This window comes from Sinocyclocheilus rhinocerous, unplaced genomic scaffold (assembly GCF_001515625.1).
Source record: "Sinocyclocheilus rhinocerous isolate Xijiao unplaced genomic scaffold, SAMN03320098_v1.1 scaffold3606, whole genome shotgun sequence".
NCBI lineage: Eukaryota > Metazoa > Chordata > Actinopteri > Cypriniformes > Cyprinidae > Sinocyclocheilus > Sinocyclocheilus rhinocerous.
The window spans coordinates 43,478-54,396 of NW_015635077.1; positions in this window are offsets into that span (position 1 = coordinate 43,478).

Sequence of the window (10,919 nt, forward strand, 5' to 3'; positions counted from 1 at the left end):
GAAAAATTTAAATCGCATCATATGACCCCTTTAATATATTGTCGGTAGTAATTTAAGAGGCCCATCACAGTTCGCAGTTGCCTGACGGTACTTGGTCTCTTTTCCTTCCAAGCTCGCACAGCCTCCGTGTCAGCTGGATCCACTTTGCTACCTTCAGCCGACACAATTCTTCCAAGGTAGCGGATTTCCCTTTTGAACATTCCACATTTGCTTGGCTTCAATTTTATTCCGTACCATCTAAGCTGCCACACATATCTGGTCACTCAAGCTCTCCAAGCATTCCTCCATACACCTTTGAAAGGCAGCTGGAGCATTCATCAATAGTGAGAACCATGAATTACCACCCAGGTTGTCAAGGATATGTTGGACTCTAGAAATTGGGTGACGAACAGGATGGGTCTTCTTATTCAGCTCCCTGTAATCGACGCAAAGGCGGAGGCTTCCATCCCTCTATAGAGTGGTTTGGGCACAGAGATGTATGAACGTGCAACAGGAACTGTGTATTTTAGGGATATTTTCAGGGTTAGAGTTTCTATGCACCCAATGTCATCATCTGACTTGGAGAATGACGCACATTCCTCTCGTAACATCTTGTGTACTATTTTCTTTTCAGACTGACTCAGGTGATTCAAATCAACTGGAGGATTCCAGACATCACCGGCGAACTCAACACTGCTTGTTTGGATGGGATTCACTGATGCAGGTTTAGAATGACTTAGCTGATCAAATGACATGGGCGGATAAACAGCTTGTATACCATGTGCTGTCCCTATGACAGTTCTTCCCCACAGGACAGTGTCATGCTCCGTTGGACACCGAGCATCAAGTATGATGTATGGTGGGGCACCCCTCTTTACCTTTACAAGTGTTTCCTGATATTCTAGCCCTTCTGCCCATTTGGGATCAAGATCGGGTTCAAACATCAAAGTGGTGTCCTCCTTCAGTGGACTCATCTTTATTCGGCACTCAACCTGCAAAGAGGTACGCTTGGGAATTAATACCTTTTCACTGGGAATCCTCACCACATATTCATGTGACTTTTCTGCTTTTACAAGTTCTATAAAAGCTTGAATGTGACATCTCTAAAATCGGGGAGAACCATATTCACTATTTTCTTGAACTGTTCCCCACATGCTGGATCTGCACTTTCACCTGTACTGCTTGTCACTATGAACTCAATAGCATTGTAACCAATGATGGGATGGGAGAGATGTTTCCCCTTTGTTACCAGCATGGGTATGACAGAATCTATGCAGTCACCGTTTTCTCCTGGCAACCGAAACATGACTTCTATCCACCCAACGTAAGGGCTATCTTGTTCGTTTGCTGCTATTATCTGAAGTGTGTCAGGTGCGTCGATTATTTCAGAAAGCCGCCTCAACCTCACATCAGGTAATATTTCATTTTTCCACCACTCATCAATGATACAAACTTGAGATCCTGTATCCCACAATGCTGTTGTTTTAACTCCATGGATATAACAGTCAATGAGACACTGTTTTCCCACTAAAGTGGCCACACTCAGTGATTTGTTTGAATTTGTTATCATTTTGACACATAATTCTTTTACACCTTTATAAAAGGTGGCAGTCTTTCTTGTGTTTGCGCCAGTGGCGAGCCTGACATAACTTGGAGCAATATAGAGCTTTGTGGCAGGATGTGCATACTTTTAAATTATGGCCACCGCCCTTCATCCCACACCCTGAGCATTATTGGTGGGACTCTAACATTTGGCAGGTTACTCCCTGTCCCGTGGAAGTAACCCTCTCTCGTTTAAATGAGCATCCCTGGACGAGTTTACTGCCCTTGCTCTACAGCCTGCAAAGAAATTGCTCACTGCTTCCACATCTATAGCAGTGGGTGCAATAATTGTCAGTGTCACACTGCTGACAGTTGAAGCAACTTCTTCGTTGACTTCTTGTCTGGGTGGAAAGACGGTATGGTGCAAATCCCTGGAACTGAGCTGTTCTCCCTCTCTGTCCTAGATTGTAATTGGGCCAATACCCAGGGAATGGGCATTCGGGGTGGGTAGCTGAGGCATAGTTTCGGAAACCTGGTGAGGACAGACCCTGTTCCACAGCTGTCTGGGACAACTGAATCGACTCTCTGATCTGTGACACTTCAGCGCTTAGACTCTTTAATAGTGCCATGTAGGGGTGTCCCTGACTAAGGATTTGCATAGTCGAATCGGAATTTTTGAATCTTGCCGATAGTCGACTGATAGTCGATTCATGTGTTTGGGGGCAGGTGGCAAAATACATCACCAAGAGTCAAGTCAGACATTCGACAGTCATAATTACTGACGTTAACACACAGGGAAAATGTGTAATGGATGCATCGCAGATGCAAAAATAATGTTTTGATTAAAAGGTAGTTAACATTAAACGTCAGCGAAACCCTAAGAATTCACAACACTTTTTACAATAGTGCTCTCATGATAACGTTATGTATATGACAGTAGTTATTAATGTTCTGCATTTCTGTTTTCAGCTGCCCGCGCTGAAGATGGCCAGTAGAATGAAGTATTTGATAGCAGGTTTTTAATCAATGGGATTTAACTCATTTATCTCATATAGAATACGCTTCGTTATTTATACAACATAACGTTAATATTACGACTTATAGGCTATCTGCACATGAATGTGTCTGCGAGGCTCTAAATGAACTCATTTTGTGGACGCTTTCTTCACACAACAATGTGCAGAAACACGGCAACTAAACTCTATAAATTGGGAGATTTATAAAAACTCTAAAAAGTGCTTTAGTGCGCAATCAAATGCATCTTATACAAGATAAATAATATATACACGATATAAACTGGCTGACATGTTTTGAAATCACTTGTAACCCACCTGATCGAAAAAAATCCAGTATTTCACTCTGCCTTTGTCAGTTTGAGTCTTGTTAAAGTTTTAAATCCCTGCCACCAAGATGCTTCTCTGTCGGTCACGGATTATGGAAAGTGAAACTTAACTTAAATCTATAGGGGTGGTTGGATATATTCAGGTACTTCAAAATATTTATTTGAAGCTTCTTTGTTTTCAGATTCTTATTTACAGCATTATCATAATAGGTTGTATATTAACTTATTGGGAGAAAACTGGTATTTCTATGTGAAATCAGACATTTGAGCACCCCCATATAGCCAAAATGGCATGTGTAACTGTCATAGGCTAGTAAGAGCTGTACGTGTAAACCTCCCTCCCCTGATCTCAAGAGGCGCTCTAGCGACTGACGCTAGGGGCCGTGGCCTTTAGCTTCCTTGTTAGAGCGCCCGCCTCCCACGCCGGAGACCGTGGTTTGAATACCACTCGGAGCGAGGCGAAGTAGAACCGGTTACACATGATCATAACACCTCTGCGAATATTCGACTGTGAGATTGGTAGTCGAATCAGCCTCTTCCTATCGAAGCATTGAATCTTCGACTATTCGGGGTCACTCCTAGTGCCATGTTTGATTTTATTTCTCTGAGTTCATTTAACAAATCAGGGTTATGCTTATTTTTATTTTCCATAAGAGACGTTTTCCCTTTTCTTTTCTGCAGGTGCTGAGATATCATTGCATTCCGCCGAATGCACCACCACTGGACGATGCTGGACTGCAGTTTTCTGTTTCAGTCATGCATGCAAGGTGTAATTTCTCTAACAACAGCTCATCACTCACATCTGTTTGTTGCAGGTATGGCTTCAGATCCCCTCTGATGTAGTCATTTTTTAGACAGGTAAGAACTGTATGCAGAAACATATTTTGCACTAGAATGGGTAGTATATTTGAGACTAGATTCAGCTTCCTGTAATGCAAATAGAATCTTCTGCCTCAGATCTAAAACACGAATTAAAAAGTTCTGGGGAGTCTCCTTACTGTCTTGGACTTCCGACATCAGTTTCTTGTACAGCTCTGTTGTGCCCCTCTCCTGGTAATGTGAGCGAAGGATCCTTCTCAAGGTAGGCAGTGTTAAGTTTGCTTTGCCCTCTAGATAGTTGCGTAACTGCATGCCAGGTACAATGGCTTTAATGACTGCATGGACTATTTCGTGTTCAGGGACATTCTTCTTTTTGCCGTTCTCGATTTGATGGGCCAAGCTGAAAAAACTAAGTTTATCTTTCTGCCCTGGTCCCCAACCTGCACAGATATTTTAAACGCAAGTTATTTTGATCTCTGCAACGCCCAGATGTACAAAACAGACCCTCCCACCTTTGTTATAAACACGAAGATTAGTCCCGTCCGAATTGGTACATGAAAATCGCAGACGTCCCCTTACGAAAATTAACCATGGTTTTGCTACACTAACCATAGTTTAACCATGGTATTTGTAGTAAAACTGTGGTTATACAAATGGTAATGAATACGCCAAAAAACCATGGTTACTACACTTTTACTATAACAAAACCATGGTTAATTTTTGGGTGATAAGAATCGAAACTCAAACGTAGTTTAGAAAACTAGTCCCGTCCGAATAGGGCAATATGTTTCCAAAGCGACGAAGTCTCAAGAACATGCGCCGTAAACCTGCGTGTTTTTTAAAAAAAACATGTCGAGCTTACAGCTGCCCTATGAATGCAAAATGCTCTCCAAATATAGGGCTGAATGGGAAAAAAGGTTATTAATGGGTTATTAATGACATTTTTACTTTTTTTTTCTTTTAAAAGTGCTAGATTATTTAGATAAAAGTGGGACAAATAATTACATAATAATGTAGTCCTAATTTAAGTAAATTAATAAAAAATAAAAAAAGTAAAAATTCATCCCATCCAGGTAACAGCTCCAGAATTGTAAAAAAAAAAAAAAAAAAAAAGATAACTGGTTCAGAATGACTGTCACGATCACAGGGCACTCCATCCCATACTATTGCCACTCTGTCATTCTCTTTGGGAGAGAAAAGGAAACAGGAGAGTAGAGCTTGAGTGAGTTGCAGTAAGAGCATGAGCCTCCAGCGAGTGCAGCCTCTGCATAGGCGCTGCCCAGATAGGCAACGCACTCACTGTGCCCATCGTGCAGATGCAGCCACACTTGCAGCGCGACATTTGCAACAATGTTGCTGGAAATTTGCTCTTTGAAAGCCGGATGGCCGCAGCGGAAGGCGATGCGCTTCTTACTCTGCCGGGGCTCTTCGACGGCGGCGAGCAGCAGGCTTAGCTTATTTCTTCGGCTTTCGCTGGTCCAGAGTCAGCGAAGAGATGGTCTCGTTGCTGAAGGCGAAGATTCTGATTAAATTGCCTTGTATATGCCTTTTATAGCCTTCTGGCGGGCTTGAGCGCCATTGGTTTGTGCAGCTACACAAAACTGACGCAGAGAGAGTTTACGTTCGAAAGGGAACTGGATGTGCGCTTTTAAATAGACAGTGTTCACTTATGAATTGGCTCTGCTCTCTTAGATATTGCGTGTGCGCCCTCAAACGTTGTCCTTGCATTATTGAAGACCAGAAGGGCTTTTTTTTTAAATTCAGGTGAAGAGTAGGCTTATCCCACTAAATGGAAGCAAGCTGATTATAGTCAGCCTTCTCTAGTTATTTATTTTATTATTTAATACTTATTTGAGTTAAGTGCGTATTGTAAATATGCATTTATTAAATTATTTTATTTAGTGCATTTGTATTTTGTTGTCATTCCCGAAACTTTGCAAAGTGTGTGTGGCTGAAAAACAAAAGTTCTGCATTTTGAATGGATTATAGCCTAGAAAGCTTGCAAAGAGCACTGCCTTTATAATCACTAAAAAGCTGTCACTGTTCATTGCGATCTCACAAAGTTGTGTTATGACCAATGAATCTCTCTGCGCAATCAATCTATTATTTACATTGGATATACACTCTGTATGTTATAATGAGAGGATTCGACTGTATAACTCAGCACAGAACAAAAGAAACGCCTGTTGCAGCCTTTATGAGACAAAACCAGCATGTGCTGTCATGAGGATGATGAAAATGTTTTCATTTGAGTAAAGCCTTTAAGTCCCTTTAAGCGTTTATCTTCGTTGAATATGTACAATTTCTCTTGTGGTAACATCTAATTTATTTGATTTTATTCAACCCAAAAACATTAACCTAATTAACCTATACATTAGGTTACAGTGATAAAATGAAATTTAAGGGTTAGATCAGGTAGAAATAGCTCCCTAAACAACATTTGCAGGTTTGCACATTTTGCACAAAATGTTCTAGACACGTCCATGATACCCAGCTCTACAAACAGCTATCAGAAGAAAAATTACAACTATTTTTGCAATTCTGGTGGGGTGGAGGGGGAGGACTCGGATTTTTGTATGTAAGGAAGATAAAGAGAATTTGCAAAGAAAGACAATTATATGCCTGCTCTAAAAACTGGAGAAGGAGATTACTATTTCTAGGAGCTTCAGAGATGTTAGCGAAAGTCATTGATAAGGTGCATACTGACTGTATTTTGACAGGAGAAATTTGGAAATGTGGAGAGAAAGTAAGAAGAGGAAATCTGCATGTGTTAGAGAAATGTATGGCAACTGAAAGCTCTTTCGAAGGTACATTCTCTTTGTCTGAACTTAAAAGAGCTATTGCTGGGGCAAAGAAATCATCTCCAGGATATGCTATAGTGTGATGGAATATCTGTCCTCATGTACTGTAAGTTTGGAGTTCTTCTACTAACCGTGGATAACAGGCATACATTCCTGAAGTTGGAAACATTAAAAACCTTGCAAAGATCATTCAGAGGTGACAAGCTTAGAATTTCATTGAATGTGAATGTTATCATTCTTTCCACAAGTTCACACTTGATGTTAGTACTGTTTGTTTATAGCTTATATTTATACTTATGCATGTGACATACACCATTTATCAAAGCAACGTAAACTACCAACAGGATTTTTTTTTTTTTTAAATAGAATGTTTTTTTTTCTCTCTACCCACAATGGATTCATTGCAAAAGTCAAAATGTCTTTTTTGGTAGAGTAATATAATTTGGTGGTGGTTCATATGTACACACACACACACACACAATGCATCACTAATCTCTAATATTTTTAATTGTGAAATAATGAAGTCAAACCTGAGTATTGAAGTCCTCCATCTCTGTATTATCTGTTCGGTCATGGGCTGCATCTGTAAACTCTGTAAGCTATGTCTATTTATACGGCGTGATGTGGAAATGCTTTGCATTCTTAAAATCACCTGTCATCGCAGTAAGAAAGTGAACGTTTTTGTTATTTATTTTTGTGGGGAGGTCTTTGAGCTGAGGTGTGAATGTGAATGTTTAATTTCTGCTATTTCTGTTTTTATTATTTTTATGATTTTAATAATTCACAGACTATATGTAATATTTGTTTTAATTATTGATATGAACAGAATGTTAGAGAGGATATGTAAATCTTGAAAAAGTTTAACTAGAAAGAAATGTAGAGGAACTAGTTTTGCCAAGCTGTTCTTTAGAAAAGTATTTCCTCATTTGTGTTTAAGGGGATCCCCCACCCCTTTCCAGTCAGACAGGTTCTCAAGATCACTGAAAATATATACTGGTAGAAACCTACACGGTAAACCCCGAAGAGTTAACAGAACTCAAAAAAAAAAAAAAAAATTGCCTTAATTTTTTTAGTTAATAAACAGATTGCCTTAATTTTTTGAGTTAAGCTTAAAAATCATGTTTTCAGAAGATAAATATTTGTATTACATGCTGCATGTACTTTTTGACTAAGGTTTAATTAAAAGTTTTCTTTAAGTCTACTCAAATATTATGTTATTATGACTCAGTTTTCGATCACTTATGCTGTTGTATTAAGTTAACAACACTTAAAAAAAATACTTAAAAATGAAGTTATATAAACTCATTAAATATTAGTATTACTTAACTCAGTATTACTTAGTAGAACTTAACTCAAACACGTTAATATCACTATACTCAAAATCATGTGGCTCAAAACTTAAAAACTTTGTGGCAACTGATTGCATCAAACACATTGAGTACTACTAACTCCATTAACTTGAGTAATGTCTTTTGAACAGTATTTTCTTGACCTCTTCCATTTAACACAGTGCAAATTAATATTTTAAAATACAATAATATATTGTGAATACACACACTGTATAGTTTCAAAAAAATCTACATTTTCCACAATACCACAAAACCTTTATAACCCCAAAATGTACATTTCATTAACAATATCAAATGCACATGTACTTTGGTACATCTGGATAAATGAAATTGTATTATTTTTAACAACTTTTTAAACAAAAGCTTCTTTTTTTTTTTTGCATTCTGCTTTGAAATTCTATTAATCCCGACAAACTCAAAACTTACATCAAACACACACAATAACATTGAAACAATCAAATAAGTACAGTGACACATTATACTTTTAAGTGGTGCTTGATTCATCAACAAGTAGTTCAAATTAAAACAAATAAGGTTTATTAACTCAAAAACTAAGAAAAAGGCAAAGGAACTCAAAATGTCTAAGTTAGTAGAACTTCTAAAAAAATAAGTTCACTTTACTTAATCTATTTAATTACTTTGAACATTTGGGTTTAGAATATATTCTAAACCCAAATGTTCAAAGTAATTAAATAGATTAAGTAAAGTGAACTTATTTTTTTAAATAAAACTTATTTACAATGTAATGTTTCACTAACATTAAGAAAACTGCACATTTTCACATTCCCAATAAAATAAAAAATTAAAACTTTGGAAAATGTTCTTAGAACAAAAAAATTGTTAGCTATAGCTAACAATTTTTTTGTTCTAAGAACATTTTCCAAAGTTTTAATTTTTTATTTTATTGGGAATGTGAAAATGTGCAGTTTTCTTAATGTTAGTGAAACATATTTTTAAAGGTTAATATGATGTTCCTGAAACATTCTTTCGACTTAATTATAATTAACAACTCGACATGCTAGGAATGTTGATTTGTAACATTCCAAGAACATAAAAATTAATAAAGCCCTTATCTTCCTGCAATATTGAGTCCTCGCTCCATCCTTGATCCCCAACCCTGACAAAAGGTTAGTGACATTCCTGAAACATTCTTTCAACTTATTTTTTATTAACAAAAGAAGTTACTAATTAATCCAATGTAGAATTTTGTTGCAGCATGCATGGCACACAAGTGACACAACAAAATCTTTGGTGTTAAATGAACACTACTCAATGTTTATGGCTATGTTCAAACTGCAGGCAAATCTGATTTTTTCTCAAATCACATCTTTTTGAGGCAGACTGTCCAAACTATTTACTGAAAGTCATCAAATCAGATTTGTGTGTCTAGACATAACCTATCTGCATGGGTTGCTTTGGTAACAACGTATGCATACCCACATATGTGAAGAGGAGTTCTGCACCATGACTGATATATATAACGAATGTTGTGAATCAGGTGTTTTTTGACGCTATTTGAGCAAAAGAAACAAAATTTATGAGACCGTTGTCAGATTTCATTGGTGATTTCAAATATGAAATTTAATCGTTTTACCTTAATTACTGTTTTTATATCCTTATTTTCACTCAAATTCATGTTTTTAATGTTTCTCTCCTTACCTGTTATTATGTTTGTTATTTTTACTCTTCTTGAGTTATATTTCTGTCTTTTACCTAAATATGCGGAAGCGAGAGCACATGTGATTAAGTGTACAACCCATTTATTTTATAGAGAATAATAAGGGCATTTTCATCTGTGAGGCTGCTTATTTGTTCTATGTGTATCAGAGATTAAATGCTTCCAGTGAAGTATCTGGTTCCACAAAGTCACACAATGCAGACACAAGTATCTCAAATGGTGTCGCCGGCCATACATTTAGCTTGGCATCGTGAGTCAGCCGGTTACATGTGTACAGGCAATCAACGCACTAATCCATTAAGCCACGTTAAGAGTTTTCTTTATAATGTTTTTTTCTACAGGGAAGAAAACACATGAAGCTTTGCGCATTCCGTTCATATTCTGGGCTCATCTGCTTTCCTCTGCGTAATATATTTTATTAATAAAATGTGTTCCAGATTTGGCTCTTTTTATATCACCGTCTTCATCCATTAGCCTTTTTAGTGTTTTCTCCATTCGTCCATTAGCATTTTCTTTATAACAGTTTTCTATGGGGGAGAAAAAGCTTAACGTGCATTAACGCATTGCGTTCATATTCTGCTTATCTGTAAATAGTATTTTATTAATAGTAAAATTATTAATAAGGTTATTAATATTAATAGAGTTATTAGCATTAATAGTAATTGTTAATACTGAATTTGGTCCTCCCCTTTCACTTTTTAGTACATTAAGCCACATTAAGTGTTTCAGAATGTCCCAAAACCGTGCCTTGAATAGGCACTGACTGTATTTCTTTATACTTGAGTTCAAGTTCAAAATAAAACTCTATGAAATGCTCCATTGTGAACGTACGGTGCTGTATGAACCACTGCAAGCTCTAAAGTAAACAGGAAGTGTTTGTACTCAACTGGTTTTGCGAGAAAATGCAAATATCTTTGAAGTGAAGTGAAGTGACGTGTGGCCAAGTATGGTGACCCATACCTCTGCATTTAAGTGCACACAATTCAATTCAATTAAATTCAAGTTTATTTGTACAGCGCTTTTCACGATATTCACGATACCAAAGCAACTTTACAGCAAATTAAGTTTCTACAATATTTAGTGGTAGCTTATCAGTGGTGACTGTCAGTTAATGTACATATGGCAGAAATGTACGGAAAAATCAATTAAAGACGTAATCAAACAGACGATGAACACTATTAACAGCAATTATTATATGATGCAATCAAACTAATAGCAAAATGTGGTAGTTCTGTATCTTGTTTCAGGGTTGGCATCATCTGAGGTCCTCTGAGGGGTTGGCATCATCTCTTCTCAGGTGTTCTGGATCCAGACTGAAGCTTGTGTAAATCCTACCCGTGGCAAAAACAGAGAAACAAATAGAGACATAATTAGCGTAACTGCTGTTCCAACCAAGCAAAATTGATATG